We start from the raw sequence: 18,616 nt of genomic DNA, 5'->3' as shown, positions 1-18,616 counted from the left end.
AACTATGGGGAGGGAGGGGATGTGTGGGAGGGAAGGAGGGGGGCAATAAAAAAAAATCAAGAAAATATGTAAAAAATAAATAAATAAATTTAAAAAAAAAATAAAATAAAAAAAATAAATTTGAATGTAGAAGGGAAAGATATTACCATAACAACCAGTCTCACTGTTAATATATAACCATAAACCAAAGTGCTGTCAGAAAAATATTCTACTTATCATTAGTCCATTTGTTCTCTTTTTCTCTTAATTGACTATTTACAACAAGCACGTTAAACTCAAAGGCTGACATGGGCCAAATAAACAAGGTTTAAGTTTATGTTGGCTGCAAAAAAACAAAAGCTTCAATTTTCATAGAAACGTAAGTTTGTTTCAACAGAGACATGTTGACTACAAAGGGCTAAAATAAATGAGTAATCGTTAACATAAAATAATAGAACATTTTAATAAAAAATAATATTTTTCTCTTGAACGTTAACTTATTAGACACTGAATAACTACACAAATTAATAAGCGTAAGGCAAATAAATCAATTTTTCTTGTTCTCCAAACGTGAAATATTCCCTGTTGTGCACATCAAACAAGTCAGTCAAATACTAATGGCATGGCTAGGGGCTGCTAAAATATTCACTGCTAGTATTAGTGGAGAGAAATGGTGCACCTGTGCATAAAGCACTTAAGGGAGATGAATGCAACACAATTATAGTAGTCAGTCATTAGTGAACATTGTAGTTCATTACTAATAATTAGAGGTCAGGTGCATGAAATTTGTGCACAGGCAGTGTCTCTAGGCCTGGCCAGCAATCAGGGCCTTCTTTCCCCCATCTTCCAGCTGCCAGCCGAGCCCTTCCTTCATCCCACGCCAACCCCTGGTGTTCAGCTCACATTTGGTCAAACTCCCAAGGGGACAATTTGTATATTAGCCTTTTTATTATGTAGGATTATGTATAACAGGATATTGTAAAAATTAAGTTGCAAATTTTTTATTAAAACATTTCCTGCATACCATTATATTGATTAGACCACAAAAATGTTTGTTGTGGGCCATAAGCGGCCCACGGGCCACAGGTCTGACATGCTTGATTTACAACCTTCTTTCCTCTTCACCAATATTTTTGCTCCCGTGTTCACTCTCAGATAAAAGCTTTGCTGCGAATTTCACTAAGAAATTTAACCCATAAGAAAAAAAGTCCCCCTGATGCCAATCCCTCTGTTGTTGCACCACATCCCATCATCTTTCACCTCTCTGAACTTCTCTCCTACCTTAGTGAGGAGAAAAAAAAAGAGAAAACTGGAACTACTTAGTGAGATAGAGGCAAAGGCTGCTGATCTTTAGAGAATAAAAGATTCCTTAAGACAAGAAAGAACATGTATTTTTTGAGGGTTAGAATAAAGTTTGTCAGCATCATTCCTCAGAGAAGTTTGAAGAGGTCACATAACTTAAGAAAGAAAATGTTATATAATGGTTGTACCAAGGCTTCAAAATTACTCAGGAATGTTCATATCCAAGATTGGCATGTATGTTTTGAAGTTTTATCTTTCAAATGAATTATATGTTCTTAGAATATAAACTACTCAGAAATAACTATGAAAAACTAAAAATTGAGTTTTCTGCCATCTTCTGATCAACTAACTTCTAAGTCTCTTGGATTCTTATACAACCTTAAATAGAAGGAGTGACCATTCCAAATCCAGTTTGAAAAATCTCACCTCCTAACAGGTGGAATTTCACAGTCAGATTTAATTAAAACAATGTATCAATTCTTAAACCCAGGTGTGATGATTGAAAATTTATACCACATACATATGTGAAAAAATTTCCAGGATTACTGAATATTTTCATACACTACATAATGACATCCCAGACAGAATAAAAACCTTAGCATTAGAGCTAACTGATTTAAAACAACAGCCATGAGCTAAAAGAAATCTGGGTAAAGATGAGTTCAACTCTCAAAAGTCACTGGTAATTTGATGAATATAAGTTGACAATAATGAGTGTAGGTATGAAAATATAGGTCAAAATATTTCAAAATCCTTGAGAAGACTAGGATGACACCAGAAAAAAATTACAAAAAGGAAAAGAGTGTGACTACTTCCTTGTTATAGGTTTTTGACAATATTAATTTTTGTGTGATTCCCTATACACCAAGGAGCTTAAAAGTGTTCTTTTACATTCTTTTCCAGACTCTGGTTCAAAACAACTTAAAACTTCTAGATTTAGATTTAACAGAGGTCATTTTGATTTATTCCAGTGAAAAGATTCTTCTTATTGGGTCGGCAGCTAAGTAATTGCGGGTTTCACACATATATGGCTTCAGTTGAATTTTTAGGTTTGCAGACGTAGTACAAATGTAAAACACATTTTATTATTGATAGTTGGCTATTCAGCTGTTAATCAGTAAAAAAAGTTTTTTGATCTGTTTTGTAGTTTTCGTTTGGCGTTCGTTGAAAAATGGAAAATCAAAAGGAACATTTTCGTCATATTTTGCTTTTTTATTTCCGCAAAGGGAAAACGCATCACAAGCTCATAAAAAGTTATGTGCTGTTTATGGTGATGAAGCCTTAAAAGAACGGCAGTGTCAAAATTGGTTTGCCAAATTTCGTTCTGGTGATTTTTCACTCAAAGATGAAAAACGCTCTGGTAGTCCAGTTGAAGTTGATGACGCCCTAATCAAAGCAATAATCAATTCAGACTGTCACAGTACAACACGTGAGATTGCAGAGAAGCTTCATGTATCACATACATGCATTGAAAATCACTTAAAACAACTTGGCTATGTTCAAAAACTCGATACATGGGTTCCTCACGAACTGAAAGAATCACAGTTAACGCAATGCATTAGCAGCTGCGATTTGCTAAAGAAACGTAATGAAAATGATCCATTTTTAAAACGACTGATAACTGGCAATGAAAAATGGGCTGTTTACAACAATATCAAGCGGAAAAGATCGTGGAGCAGGCCAGGTGAACCAACTCAAACAACATCAAAAGCTGATATTCATCAAAAGAAGGTTTTGTTATCAGTTTGGTGGGATTACAAAGGAATTGTCTACTTTGAACTCTTACCACCCAACCGAACGATCAATTCTGATGTCTACATTGAACAACTAACGAAATTAAACAATGCAGTTGAAGAAAAGCGGCCCGAATTGACAAATCGAAAAGGTGTTGTATTCCATCATGACAATGCAAGGCCACACACATCTTTGGTCACTCGGCAAAAATTAATGGAGCTTGGTTGGGATGTTTTGCCACATCCACCATATAGTCCTGACCTTGCACCATCTGATTACTTTTTGTTTCGATCTTTACAAAACTCCTTGAATGGTAAAAATTTCAATAATGATGATGATGTCAAATCGTACCTGATTCAGTTTTTTGCTAATAAAAACCAGAAGTTTTTTGAACGTGGGATTATGATGCTGCCTGAAAGATGGCAAAAGGTCATTGATCAAAATGGGCAATACATTACAGAATAAAGTTATTTAGTTCCATGAAAAAATTGTCTTTGATTTTCTTTAAAAAATCCGCAATTACTTAGTTGCCGACCCAATATATCCCTAAATATAGAGTTACCAGCAAGTCTTGAACAGGTGGTAGGGAAATTTGCTTTGCATATTAAAAAATGTCACAGGTGAAGAGTATATTAAATATTAATACAATGATATTGCTGCAGCAACAGAGAGTCTCTGTGACTAGGAAACGGTGACAATTGATAGAATGTCTACTTTTCCCAGACTTTGTTGCTCATCTTTTCCAGCTCTCCTTAATTTCATGTACTATAAGTAGAAACACAAACACATTAATGTCAACCCCTCACCTCAACCACAGATAATTTGAGGTTTGTGTAGATCTATGTAGAGCAGGCCATCTGCAGAATCTTTCATATACTGATGTACCATGTACCACTCTCAGGGTTCTTCAATGCTATCCTCCCAGGCTCTTCTCCCATTGGGCAATAAATTCCTGAGCTTGCCCTTTCTGTCAGCAAGGAGATATTCACTAACATTACCTGTCCTTCATCTTTGCTGCCAGATGCTCAGCAACATCAATGTATCCAGGAATAAAGGGAATCTAGGAACCATTTCAGCTACAATTTACCTGAAATTTCTCTCTCCACCTTACAGAAGTGGAACCTTGGCTTAAAAAACTTACTGTTATTTCCACAGAGTCTGTTAGGCAATAAAATGTAAGCAGAGATTAGAATTAAGGTTAACTGGCTCCAGCTACCAAGCAACTTGTGCCTAGAAGTTCTACTGACTCACATCAGCATCAGTATCAAGGACAGGAAAGTATAACAGGGTAGCTGTTGGGTTCATAAAAGCAAGATGATCTTTAGCTAAGATTGCCATAGGCTCAGAGATGTGGAGAGAGGTATGAGAAGGATAAAGGTAGGTCCTACCATCCAGATTACCTGAGATACAGCTGTGATTTAATCTTTGCCTGGACTTGTTTCCTGTCACCATCCTTAAGAGGAGGAGTTAGATGGGTGGGGGTCAGACTCCCATTGCTCAAAATCAAAAAGGTCAGTTGGGCCTGCAGGAGGGTAGGTAGATCAGGAGACCCAGAAGCCTTGACCTAACTGGAAGCCTGTGTACATACACACTTCTACCTCTGCCCAGGACATGATTTCCTAAAGTTTCAATATAACCAGAAGAGCAGGATTTCAGCTAGTTATCAAGAGGAATATTAAGAGAAACTTTGGTATGGCCACTACTCTAAACAGTCAAGAAAGATTGGCCATGATAACAAGTTCTTATAGGCTCAGCAAATCCATTTATACTCTGGGTCTAGACAAAGTATGGCAAGTACATATTGACAATCTCACACTCATTTCAGCCCTGAAAAGATCATTCAGATTACAATGATAGCCCAGATACTCAGATGTTCCAGAACACCAGCCAGCTCAGCCAATCTTAATACATACATGTAGGACATTTCAGAGTCACTCATTATCCTAATGACCCCAGCCATCAAAGATCGGTGACCAAGACAGAATGATAAACTACATTTTGCCACCATCTTAGACCTGCTTTCCCCTATCCTTCCTCTAGCACTCAGGAAACCATATACTCATACTATCTTGGATGCCTTTGTGGGAAAATAGAGGCAGAAAAGTCTGAGAATTACTCAGCGATCCTAGTTCGGGGCCCAATTTTCCCTAAATTTCAGTATAGTATGGTTTCCCCATAAATACAAATTTTTAAAACAAAAGCAAATACATCTCGTGAAACCTACTATAAATCTAGACAAACACATGTGACAAGGTAGGTGTAATGAATTTGAAATTTTATATAGTAATTAAGGTGGTATATATTTCTGACCTGACACAGGGACAGATATTAGGTCATATCTTCTTAAACATTCTTTAATCTGTTTGTATCTGTATCAAATGTATGCTGCTCTCTTAAGAATGTCATCATTGTAAATGCGATATTCAGTACTATATTTGTAACATTTTTAAAAATATAGAAAATGAACAAAATGTGCTAATATTTTAATAACTGTTAAATATGCTCAATTTGCATATGTTGTAGTGTATAAAGATCATTCTAGCTACAAACTGAAGGCTGAGAAAGAGAGAGCTTTGGCTCAGTTGGTTGCATTGTCCCTGCACTGAAAGGCTGCAGTTTCAATTCCCAGGTTGCAGGCTAGATGCCAGTAGGGAGCATAGAGGAGGCAGCTGATTAATGTTCTGCTCTCCTATCAGTGTTTCTCACTCTCCCACTCCTTTCTTCTCTCTCTAAAAATCAATACAAAATATTAAAAAAGGAAAGAGAGAATAGGAAATAAATCTTGCCAGTAGCTTAAACCAGTGGTTGGTAAACTCATTAGTCAACAGAATTGCAAACCGTGCTCATAAGCCACCGCGGTTTGCCGACCATTGGCTTAAACAAATAAAAATGCCTTTTCAAGGAATAAATGCCTTTGCAGAAAGCAGTGAGTCAAGCAATTCAGCATTTCATTCATTAATTTCTTCACAAATATTTTTAAATTCTATATTACCTACCTGTAAATTTCCTTTTTCTCTCCCCATGCTAAGTTAAACTTTGAGATGGTAACAGTGAATCCCATAAAAGATAACTTATCTTGAGAAGAAATATGAAATGGAGTGAGCCAGAAAAAACATAGAGGTATTGCAGATCTTGGTGAATGTTAGGTTGGTTGAAGGGTTTAACTGCTGTTTTGAGCACTTCATTGGTATTTAATAGATATTTTTAAAATATATTTTATGATATTTTACAGAGAGGAAGGGAGAGGGATAGAGAGTTAGAAACATCAATCAGCTGCCTCCTGCACACTCCCTACTGGGGATGTGTCCACAACCGAGGTACATGCCCTTGACCAGAACTGAACCTTGGACCCTTCAGTCTGAAGGCTGAAGATCTATCCACTGAGCCAAACCAGTTAGGGATATATATATATATATATATATATATATATATATATATATATAATCTATCTGGATGACATTGGGAGGATAATGATAAGGAAAGATATGAGGAGAATAAAATAAAAAAAGTGAGATGTGAGTCCATTTTGTCATTGTTTAGTGTTTGTCAGCAGAGGATATTACAAAATAAAAGAATAAAATTCTCAGCATGGAAGAATATGATGAACTCTTTATCCTTGTTTGAGATAAAAATATATCCCTGAAGTTACATCTTTCTTTGAGCTGTTATAAACAGGCAGCTAAATAAATCATCTCATGTTTAAAAAATAAGTATCTTCCAAAATACAGATTTTATTTTTAACCTGGCAAAGCAGTTTTGCAGCTGTTAATGAATAAATCAGGAAATCCTTACCAACAATAGCGTCATTACTTGGAAAAGAGCAATTCCAGAGGAATAATAGAAGGCTTACTTAAAGATAAAAGTAATACTTACATTTCACTTAAATACATATTGATGTGTAGCAGCTGCATTTTGCCTGCATAGGTGGAAAGAGTGGTGTGAAGATCCGCATAGAGAAATTATATAAGCTGTTAATATTAAATCAACTAAATTATATCAACAAATAAAATATAAGTACTTTTCTGTGTTCTCAGTGAGCAAGGTAAGCCAAGAAAGCTAATTAAAATTGTTTCTTGGCCATCTCATGTGGCTCAGTGGTTGAGCGTTGAGGTCACATTCAGTTTTTGATCTCTCTGGGGCTAGATCCCAGTAGAGAGTATAAAGGAGGCAGTCCATAGATGATGCTTTCTCATCCTTCCTGCTCTAAAATCAATAACAATATAATTTTTTTTAATTTCTAATCATTTAAAAGTTATGGGAATTGACATTTTACAAGATTGTGTTCACATTTTATTATTATAATTTGGTAAATTGCAAGATCTTTGAGAAGAACAGTCATACTTCCTCCTCTTATTTTATGAAAGACTTCACAGCACAGTTTTTAATATCATAGAGTCTGAAATCAGTTTGCCTGGGTTCAAATTCTGGTTCTGTCACTTAGTAGCTTTGTAATATAGTTCTCTGTGCCTTAGTTCTTGACCTATAAAATGGGGAGGCTAATCACAACATCCATGTCCTATGGTTATTGGAAAGAAAAAATGTAAATATACTTACAATGCCTGGCAGCGTTAGACCTTACTACAATGACCAGCTCCTTCATGGTCCCACTCTGGAGAGATTATTTACAATTGTTAAAGTAATAATAACTGAAGAAGTGGAAATTCAAATGTGAACAAGACAAGCAGAAGGGGAGCAGATGGTTGAAAGAGAAGTCAAAAAAGGGGAAGGAAAAATAAAGAATTTGGGATCTATGTTTGAGTAGATGAAATAAAGAAAAGAAAAAGAGAGATAATGTCTTTTCCAGGAAAGAAAAAAAGTGATGGCAGTCCTTTTCATTAGAATTTATATAGGCAGATCGGCAGATCATGACTACCTCATACTTTAGACATGAAGCTCTAATTAAGCTAAAAGTCAATATAGTTATTGAATATATAATATAATCAACAGTATTATTTAACTGACCACTAATACTTAAAGTATAAGATAAATCTTCCTTCCCCCAGCAGTCAGGTGGATTACTAACTACACTATTTAATGGTGATTACCAACAATCAATATAAAGAGAAGCTTTTTTTTCCCTAAGCCATGTAACACATTTTGAAGGATTGCTCACTTATTTTCTTTTTTCATTCTACTCAAGTAGAGGTTAGAAATCAATCCATCAAAGCCACAGGCCAAAAAGTAGGAGCATGAGGTTCTATTGCCAGAGGTCATCCATGATGGCCAAGGCATCCAAAGAAAGATCATAAAGAAGAGATCCTACAAGTTGAAAGCAGAATTATGAACATTTTGGCAATTTCATTTTTGAGTGCTACAGTGTGATAAGTCTGCTGTAGATATTTGTGCTTTTATTATCAATGATGGCAAAAGTTGACTAGCAACTTCATGATCTATTAATTCTTTTGACCAAAGTCTAACATCAATCAATAATTCAAGGTAATTCTAATTTAAGACCTGAGTATTTTTAATGGTGTTAAAAGGAGTACTGCAGAAATATCACTCAGTCTCTGTGGTTTCTAGTTCCTTTTGGAAGGAAAAGAATTCAAGCATCCTTCATAATAGCACAAACCTTGTTCTTCAAAATAACGTTACCTCCTGGTTCATGGTAAAACAATGTAAAAAACTAAATTCAAAACAAATACATGCAAGATTTTAAATACTGCAAAAAGAACATCTGTAATAAAAAAAGAATAATATGCTAATTAGAATGAACTTCCTTCTGGACGTCCTTCCAGATGACCTTCTGGAAGAAGTTGGGGCTGTGAGGATCCTGGGTGTCTGCTGGCGGCCGGAGGGAAGGCCTGAGTTCCAGGTGCCAGAGGGAAGCTGCTGCTGGTAGCCAGCGTAAGGAAGGCCTACTCTTGCAAGAATTTCGTGCATAGGGCCTCTAGTTTATATATATAAAAGCCTAAGCAACTGAAGACTGAATGGCCAGTCACTATGACATGCACTGACCACCAAGGTACACTCCCACAGCAGGAGTGCTCCTTTGCTGACTGATCCTTCCCAGTGGCCCACAAGCTTGGTGGCACTCACTCCCTCCCTCAGTAGTCCTGCAGGTCCAATCTCCAGAGAACGGGCCAGGCACTGATGGACCAGCACCCCTGGCACCATCCCAAGAGCACTGCTGGTCTCCTGGATGTCAGCCTCAGGCACTGCAGCTACTTCCCTTCCCTAGACACTCTGCCAGGAAGAAACAGTATAAAAGCATCTGCCAGGTGGCTCCCCACAACATCAGAGGGATGAATCCAGATCCCAGGCCGGCAAGGCTGTCCCATCGCCCACCCAGAAGGCCAATCATTTCTTGGCCACCCCCATCCCCCTTCAGGACAGGTGCCAGATGCAGGGCTGACGGCTGGCGAGTGCTGCTGGGGTGGTATGAGCATCTCGCAATCAGGACTGACTCAGCACAGCAGGTCTGGGATGAGCACAGCAGCATTGGACTTCTGGTTCCAGCCTAATCCCTGCAGGTCACACAGGTGGACCCTACCCACACATGAATTCATGCAAAAGGCCTCTAGTTATATATTGTAGATATTCATGCAAGAATAGGCCTTCCTTCCCCTGGCTTCACTCCTTCATTTGCAGCATTCCAGAAGACGGCTTGCCGCAGCTCCCAGGCAGCCAGGAGCCAGCAAATCCTCACTTCTGTCCAGGGCACCACTCCAGTCATTCCCTAAGCCGCGTCCTCTCCCCGCCACCCCTTCCCTCATAGCGGGCTTCAAACTAATCTGCGCCTGGATATGCAAATTAACCTCCATCTTTGTTAGGTTGGTTTGCATATCCATTCTGATTGGCTGTGGGCATAGCAGAGTGATGGTTAATTTGCATGTTTCTCTCTTATTAGGTAAGATAGTATAAGTGATAGTGGAGCAACTGTTGGCATCACAGGCAAAATTGCTGACCTATGAAGCTCAGGGTGATTCATTTGAAGCTTGTGTTCACATCTGATTGCTATAACAGTTGAAGAACAGAAAATCAACAAGGTGCTTCAAATGATAATGCTTTGAATCTTAAAGCATCAAATGTGGCTCTTGGAAAAATGATGGCACTAATACAGTTTGTAAAATTGATCCTTTTTATGATGTTGCTGCAAAAGTCCAAGTTGAATTTAAGCTGTCATGCGGTGCTAGCATGCCACTGTTTTGCCTAAATGTAAAAATAATAATGCTTATGCAATCTTATATTTAAGAACTATTAATTTTTTACCTGAAGCCCATATTTTGCTAACTTTGGAATAAAATTAGTTACATTGTTAGTTTTATTTTTCATAATAAAGCCTCAATCACACTCCTATAAACTCTAAAATTATGATTAAATTTTGGCCTTATTTTAGGAAATTCACTTTTGTCAATTATTTTATGCCAAGTTTTCTTATATAACAAGAACCTCATATAGATGTGTATTATGCTAAGAATTCTGGTTATAGTCCTGATAATTTGTTACATATAATTTTGAACACAGAAGATTTTTTCCTGCAAGATGCTAGAGGGATTGAGAAATTCCTCAACTAGAGATTATCTAGTATTCACCTTTTCAGAGAATACACTGATGATTTAAAATAAGAAAACATAAAGCAAGTCCACACATCTTATATCAGAACAAAGAGTTGTCCTGTATTAAAGAAAAGTGTGTTTCTAAAACATGATTTTTTTTTTTGCACTAAGCCTCCTAATGTGTGAATGCCAAGAAACCAATATAAGAAAGTAGTATCATTACCTTTATTACCCAATATATTCCAAAGATAAGGTGAATTTTGGAATTAGTGGAAAAAGATATGGCAATTGCTGTGATTTAGAACATTAATACTAGACTGTTTAAATAATGACTATTCAAGCATGGAAACCATTGCATAGATATGGGCGCCTAAATCCATGCTATTCATGCTTAAGCTTGAATCCAAGACTAGTGAAACTTTCTCAGTGAATGGCTATGGCTAAAAGGAAAGTATTTTAATAATGTTTATTTCTATATCCTTTTCACTTAAGTTCTAGCATTGTGTTTGCAACTGGGAGCTCTCTCTTTTGATCTCTGATATAATGATATACTAACTTTTTTTTTAATAAAAAGATCAGTTATTTTTCAAGTTATTTAAAATTGCTACTTAGTGCATCCAATATCTCACTTTTCCTGAATAGAATCTCCTCATGTCAGTACACCGTATTTGGACAGTCTATGTAAAGCCCAGCTATTTCCATGTAATACTACTGGTTCAACACCAATAAATATAAAATTGCCCTGAAGGTGTCAACACATCTAACACAGCCAACTCTGCCACCTCTTTACAGAACTCCTGTCCTCCCTAGGTTTGACTTAAATACCTGAATAATTCATCAGAAGTCTCAAAGTGATTGAGAATTAGTGACTATTCAAGATAGTACTAGGCTAAGCACTTAGCAGCAGTGCTTAGCTACAGGAGAGAAGCCAACAGACAATCAGCCTGAATGAGTTGGGAGGCAAGCTGATGCATAGAAAATAAATTGTAGCCAAAACCGGTTTGGCTCAGTGGTAGAGCGTCGGTCTGCGGACTGAAAGGACCCAGGTTAGATTCCGGTCAAGGGCATGTACATTGGTTGTAGGCACATCCCCCTGTGGGGGATGTGCAGGAGGCAGCTGGTCGATGTTTCTCTATCATCGACGTTTCTGGCTCTCTATCTCTCTCCCTTCCTCTCTGTAAAAAAATCAATAAAATATATTTTTTTTAAAAAAGAAAATAAATTTTATCTCTCCTTTCTGTCCAGTGTAAGAATTAGTTTCAACATAGACCCAGCAACAATTTGATATATTCTTCTTTCCATAAATAGCAGTAGGGTCAGACAAATTAGAACACAAACTGAATCCAAAGACAGGCACAGATAGACACAAAAATGGAAAGAAAACGGTTAGGTACATTTGTGGCCTACACAATTGTTAAGTAAAATGTGGATTAACAACTAAATTGTGATCTTATATCAGTTAGAATCTTCGGCAAGCACCTGAAAAGTGCTGCCCATAGCATTTAGAGAATTAATAAGTGGTAGAATATCAAATTAAAATAAATATGTATTTAAAAAAAAAAAAAACAGCTCAGCACCAGCTGGTGTAGCTTAGTGGTTGAGCATTGAGTTATGAACCAAGAGGTCATGGTTCGATTCCAGGTCAGGGCACATGCCAGAGTTGCTGGCTCAATACCAAGTAGAGGGCATGCTGTAGGTAGCTGATCAATGATTCTCCCTCATCATTGATGTTTCTATCTCTCTCTCCTTTCCTCTCTGAAAAATACCTTATATCAGCTGAAATAGTTCAGGAATAGCAGCTACAAGTATCTGGAATTAAGAAGTAACGAGAAATCTTTTGGTAGCAACACCAACAGGACCATTCAGCTTCAACCATTTTATTGTTTTTGGTTCTTAGCCTATGGAATCAAATTGTAAGAAAAAAGAATCTAGCTGGGTTGGATAATGGTCCCTTTTCCTGGAAAAGAGCAGGCCCCTTGATTAATAAACAGAGCTTCTTATCCAATGAATAAGCCCTCCAAGACAAAATCACTGTTCTCTTATCAGTAGGAAGAGAGATAGATGTTGAAAATGCAGACCAACAAATGTTTACAACCTATTTCTGTACAAATTGAACAGGCAGGGGGGAAAAAAAAAGAAGCAAAATCTGGATAATGTAAGAAAACTCATCTGAACTGGAGCAGAATAATTCTTTTGGCCAAGATAGAGAGATGAGGGGAAGTAAGCCCATTTCTTAGAGGAAACAAATTAAAAATTCATTGTCAAATACTTCTTATTAACTTCATAAAGTCAGATGGTAAACTCTCTTCTCCAGGCATATTTATATTTTTGGACATGGTTTATACCACAAATTATGGCAATGAAAATTCTGATGGTCCATGCTGATAAACCAGATAAACCAGGTCACTTACAGCCTTTTCATGTGTCTCAACTTCCTTCTGCCTGGCTGGGCTATCTGTGGTTTGTTCACCTGTGATTACAGAAGCATTGTGACTTCAAGAGAGATAAAAGAGTGCTCTCTTGACTCAACTACTATGGGCAAACCTAGGACATGAACCCTTATGCATTGTTACCAAGTTCAGTGGTTCCACTGAAAGAAAAGGCTTCCTCTTTTACTCAACTAGAAGAAAGGCATATGACCATAGAAGAAACTCCAATGAAGGAATTCCATGGGCAATTTCCACTGGGAAAAGGAAGATGCAATTAGAGGACGCACTTGACAATCAGACTAGAAAACCGAAAGTAGAGTCCCAACACAGCTGCTCTGTTTTTTGCTATTTGAATCCTAGCAACAACATTCTGCTAACTGCATGTTAATTGTACAGTTTGTTAGACATTATGTCTGAGGGAATATTGTTGGGTGAGCAGGTTGATCATGTTAAATTGCTTTTTAAGTATCAAGCTAATTTCAGTTTTCTACAAAAATATGCTATTCCTCTCCTGTATTTAAAATTTAAGAATCATTCTTTCTTTTACTTATTTTTCCACCACCGTTAAGATATTTTTGAATCTACTGAGCAACATTATAGTTATTACCATTCCCACAGACCAGAAATTTACTCCTAGCAGAGGACTCTTAGTGCTGAACATATTTCCATCCTCACACCAGCAAGAGAGCACTTGCCAGGAGCAAAGGGGGTACACAGAAAGAGCACATTGTTCCCAATTGAACACATAGCTCTAAATGTTAGAACTCAAAAGGAGCTGTAATACTGTTAAAAGAAATGTCAAGTTGCTTTTCACAAAGAGTTAGTTTAGTTTTTTGTGTGTTTTTCAATAAGACCATCACGTTTACATTAATATAAGGCATAGATTCACAAAAAGTGTAGGTTTGATTCTCAGGGTCCTGGCTTACGGACCATCCAGAAACACGGTGTCCAGGAGAACGTGGTCTCTGGGTTCAGATGAATGGGCATGCATCCCAGCTCGGCCACGCATGCTCACTGTGATTCTGGGCATGCTGCTTAATGTCCCTAAGCCTCAGTTTTATCATTTATAAAATATCAAATATAGGGGGATGTGTATGATAAAATATTTTATGTTTATAAAATGCTTGGCACAGTGTCTCAAGCATTCACAAAATATCAGTTATTATTTTGTACATTGCTGATTATTTTAACCATAAGTCGCAAGTAGTAATTTATTCTTTTCATTGCCAGAGTGTTACTGGGACCAAATAAGATAATATATGCAAAACCTGTAGAATATGAAATAGCATTTAAAACCCATTTATAATAGTAAAATCTTAAATAAAATAGTGAAGTCTTAAAAGTAAACAGAGACTCACCCCTGATCTTTTCTAATTACCTCCTCAACAATGAAGACAGAAAATAATATAGTATTTGAAATAAAGAAAGAATACCTACCAAAAAGATATGTGGGATTCCTTGTATTTGTTGTCTACCAAGTCTTAACTATTGCCAAGTCACTGACCCATAAAATGAAGCATACCCCTTTAAATATGAGAAGTTGGAGATACATATAGTGGTACAGGTCTACCTTCAGAGTTTGGAAACAAATGCAGATAAAAACTCCTTGCGATAATTGCAATAATTGAAAATAACAAAAGTGAAATAAGCTATTTTTAGAAAAGCTTTAAAGCTCTGACTGTATATATACAAAGTATATCACATACAGTAAAATGTATCACCATGATGTAAACAGTATCTTCAAATACAAGTTAGAATGAAATGATCCTCAAAAGAAAATAAGTTTGTACACTATAACAATAGGCAATGAATATGGCATTCTCACAGAAGGGCTATAGTCTACATGGAGGATAGGAAGCAGATGAAAAAGGATAAAGATCCATTGATGTCAACCCAATGCTAATACACAATGACTGTGACCCTGGCCTGTGGGCAGTTGTTGCATCAAGTTTCCCTAGGTCCGTGGTCTGCAAACTGTGGCTCGTGAGCCACATGCAGCTCTTTGGCCCCTTGAGTGTGGCTCTTCCACAAAATACCACGGCCTAGGCAAGTCTATTTTGAAGAAGTGGCATTAGAAGAAGTTTAAGTTTTAAAAATTTGGCTCTCAAAAGGAATTTCAATCATTGTACTGTTGATATTTGGCTCTGTTGACTAATGATTTTGCTGACCACTGCCTTAGGCTGATGAAAAGAGTCCTGTCTCTCTCTCTCTCTCTCTCTCTCTCTCTCTCTCTCTCTCTCTCTCTCTCTCTCTCTCTCTCTCTCCTCTCTCTCTCTCTTTCTCTCTTGGCTCTTTTAAACTAACCAAATGCAATTACCCACCAAAAGTGAACAGTAAAAATTTAATTGGCCATAAATTGTGTAAGTGCCAAGTTCATCTATTGACATTATTGGCATTTATATGTCATATGTATAGGCATGTCTAGAAGTGACAGATCAAGTCTGTGAGAATTAAATCACATGGCATTTCATGGTGATTAACAAGCCACTCACACCTGTCAGATGCTACCTGAAACAGCTGGGTTGCCTCTCTCTGTATACGCTTGCAGGCAGCAGTATCTTAGTGTAACAAACTTCTGCATTTATACATGTGAATAAAATCAAATGCATATAAAGACACTTATTGTATCACTGGTAGTAGTTAAGTTAGAAATAAAGTGGAGGTCTCTCCTGTGTTCTTTTCAATTGCAACACTATATATAAATATCAGGATAAAAAGAAGAGGGAAAGGGAGGGAAAACAAAGGGAGGAAAAAACAAGAGAAAAGTAAAGAAAATATTGGGCTTACACACTGGAATTTTTTTTTTCCATGTGTTACTCAAACTTCATTTTTTACTTCAGTATTTTTGCATGATTATATGCTGAAATACCATTTGCTTTTCAATATTTTACACAAACAACCACACACAAATACACTTGAATAACTACTCATTAGAAATGAAATCATTCAGAACACTGAGATGAAGGTAAGAATAGTGACATTTCTCTTTTCTTAAATATCTTGTACAGGAAGCAAGGTCTTTAAGAATATTCAGTTAAAATGGGAATAATAAATTGTCAAAAAAAAAAATCACTGAAAAAGAAAAGGATGGAAGTATGGGAAAATATCCTAACAGATATGCTTTCCTCTTTCAGGCACATGCGGCAGACCGGAAGGCCCCAGAGTGACCTCCAATGGCCCATGCCTTTAGGTAATTATCCCCTCCCTTTGAGTGTGGATGGGATTGTGACTGATTTCCAACCAATAAAATATGGCAAAAGTGATGAGATGTCACTCCCATCATTACATGATGTGTGTGTGTGTCTATAATGTACAAATATATAATAATAAATAAACATAATAGAAATTATATATAAATTATTACAAAGTATAGCTATTTATTAGTTGTACCACAGAAACTATAAAATAATAATATTGTCCTGTTTTAAGCTATTGATTTTGTGATACAACAACAAAAAACTAATACAGCTTTGTTCTGTTGCAGTAACTCTAGTATAGCCTAGTAACTCTAAGAAATTTTCTCTGCAGTTACAGGATAAAACAGATATTCCCAAAATAAAAGCCTAAGTACATTAATATAAACTACTCAATTTGGGGCAAGTTGCTTAATTTTCTAAGCTTCAAATGTCTCATGTATAAAAATGGCAATAATAACTACCTTTCAGGTTTAGTGTGAGGATTAGAAAAAATAAATACAAAAATTCACAGCACACAAATAGGCATTCAAAAATAGCACCTCAATAAATAGTAAAGACCTAGCCTGTTGGTTGGAGCCATGCGAGCCAGGACATATCTTATGCCACAGATTGACTTTCAAAGATGATGTTGTTGGCAGTGACCTCAGCGGTTCCGCCTCTCACCTCCCTCCTGCGTTTTATCCAGTTGCCACCTTCAGAACCACCTCCAGGACCAGCCAACACACCTTGTTGTTGTTGGTTCTGTTTTGTTGTTTTTTTCTTGTGGGGGAGGGGGAGGTTTTCTACCTTAACTCCTTATTGCAGAACAACCATGAGCTCCCAAATTTGTCAGAACTATTCCAAAGAGGGGGAGGCTGTGGTCATCCACCTGGCCAACCTGCATCTTCAGGCCTCCCACACCTACCTCTGTCTGGGCTTCTATTTTCACCCTGAGGATGTGGCTCTCCAGGAGGGCGGGGGAGAGGGGTCACTTCTTCCACGAGTTGTCTGAGAAGGGCAAGGGTGGGCACTGAGCATCTCTTAAACATGCAAAACAAGCATTGCAACCTTGTTCTCTCCCAGGATGTGCTAAGCCGTCCTAAGATGAGTGGGGCAAAACTTAGGGCCCTGGAAGCTGCCCTGGCCTTGGAGAGGAACCTGAACCAGGCCCCTGTGGAGCTGCAGGCCCTGGGTTCCACCCGCACAGACTTTAATCTCTGTGACTTCCGGGAGAACCACTTCCTGGATGAGGAGGTGAAACTCATCAAGATGATGGGCAACACCTGACTCACACCCTCAAGCCCTGACCCTGGCTGGGATGGGCTGGGTGAGTGTCTCTTCAAAAGGCTCACCCTCAAGCATAACCAGGTAACTTTGGAGCCCAGAAGCCTTTGAGGGGCCCCTCTGCATCTCCCTGGTCTCTGGCCTTTACCTGAGCCTCTTCCCAAAACTGCCAGCCATTCTTTTAACTACCCTGAAGCCCTCTCCCATGCATTGGACCAAGTGAAACAATAGAGCTTTTTACAGCATAAATAAATAAATAAATAAATAATAAATAAATAAATGGTGTTGTCCTTCTAGATCTGGTGATGAACACTGGGACCCATTGCCCATATTCTTTCATTCAAGCCAGTGACCTTGCTGATGACCTGGGAAAGAGGCTCCTTGAGTTGGGAAGTAAGATGTGGGCCATGGAACAGAGCAAGTAGCTGCAATGATTCAAGCATATATTCTGAGATTAATTACATCTTCTCTTAAGCCACAAAATAACTGGTCACATATTGAAAAAGGAAATTGTGTAGCCAATAAATACCTTGTACACAAGAAAAATAACACAGCCCTTAAAAGACTTAAAGTTCTTTGTTTAGTCCAGTAAAATTACTTAGAAGATTTCAACTAAATATAGTAATTTAATCTATCACATCTAAGTAAGTGTCTGGGGGGGGGGGGGGGGGGGAACACTCCAGTCAGAGGAGATTAAGGCTCCACAATTACTTTGATTTTACTATTTGTATATTTTTTCATTTCTTCATATTTGTTTCCATTTTGTTTGGTTCAAGAGTAACTGGGTTTTAACCACTACAGTGGGGCACTGAATATTGCTAAAAATCAAAAGAGGATTACTCTGCAACAGGGTGGGGATTGTCTGGCCTGCAGGCCGTATAATGCCTACAAAATCATTTGGTCTGGCTCTACCAAGGTAACCGCAGACTCAAAATTCAATAAATCTAGGAGCTTTTCTCGTAGCAACGTAAGTTTATATTGAGATATATTAAGTGAATGATGTTATAAATACCCAAATGGCCCTTGGCAGAAAAAAAGGTTCCCCACCCCTGCTCTACAACAATAAATGTCATAAAAAACAGGCCATTCCCTGGAGAAAATCTCTCCATGTGGGACAAATAAAACCACAATTTTTCATCAGCTAGAATTTCACATTACCAGGGCAGTGTGGTGCAAATATCAAAGTTCTGCCTCAGGAGAGAAAATCATTTTTTAA

At 37.5% G+C, this 18,616-nt stretch overlaps 1 long non-coding RNA gene across 1 annotated transcript in view; it reads left to right on the top strand.

Annotated features, from left to right (window-relative positions):
* LOC311617882 overlaps positions 1 to 17,915 on the top strand; it is a 49,670-nt gene extending 31,755 nt beyond the window's left edge. Inside the window, exons 2-3 of the long non-coding RNA XR_014794198.1 lie at positions 16,075 to 16,130; positions 17,698 to 17,915. This is a non-coding gene — a long non-coding RNA (uncharacterized lncRNA). The remainder of the gene's footprint in view (positions 1 to 16,074; positions 16,131 to 17,697) is intronic.
* Positions 17,916 to 18,616: the final 701 nt, after the last annotated feature.

Source organism: Pipistrellus hanaki (genome assembly GCF_964339955.1).
Source record: "Pipistrellus hanaki genome assembly, chromosome: 2".
NCBI classification, from domain to species: Eukaryota; Metazoa; Chordata; class Mammalia; order Chiroptera; family Vespertilionidae; genus Pipistrellus; species Pipistrellus hanaki.
This window is presented reverse-complemented; position numbering and strand designations above follow the sequence as displayed.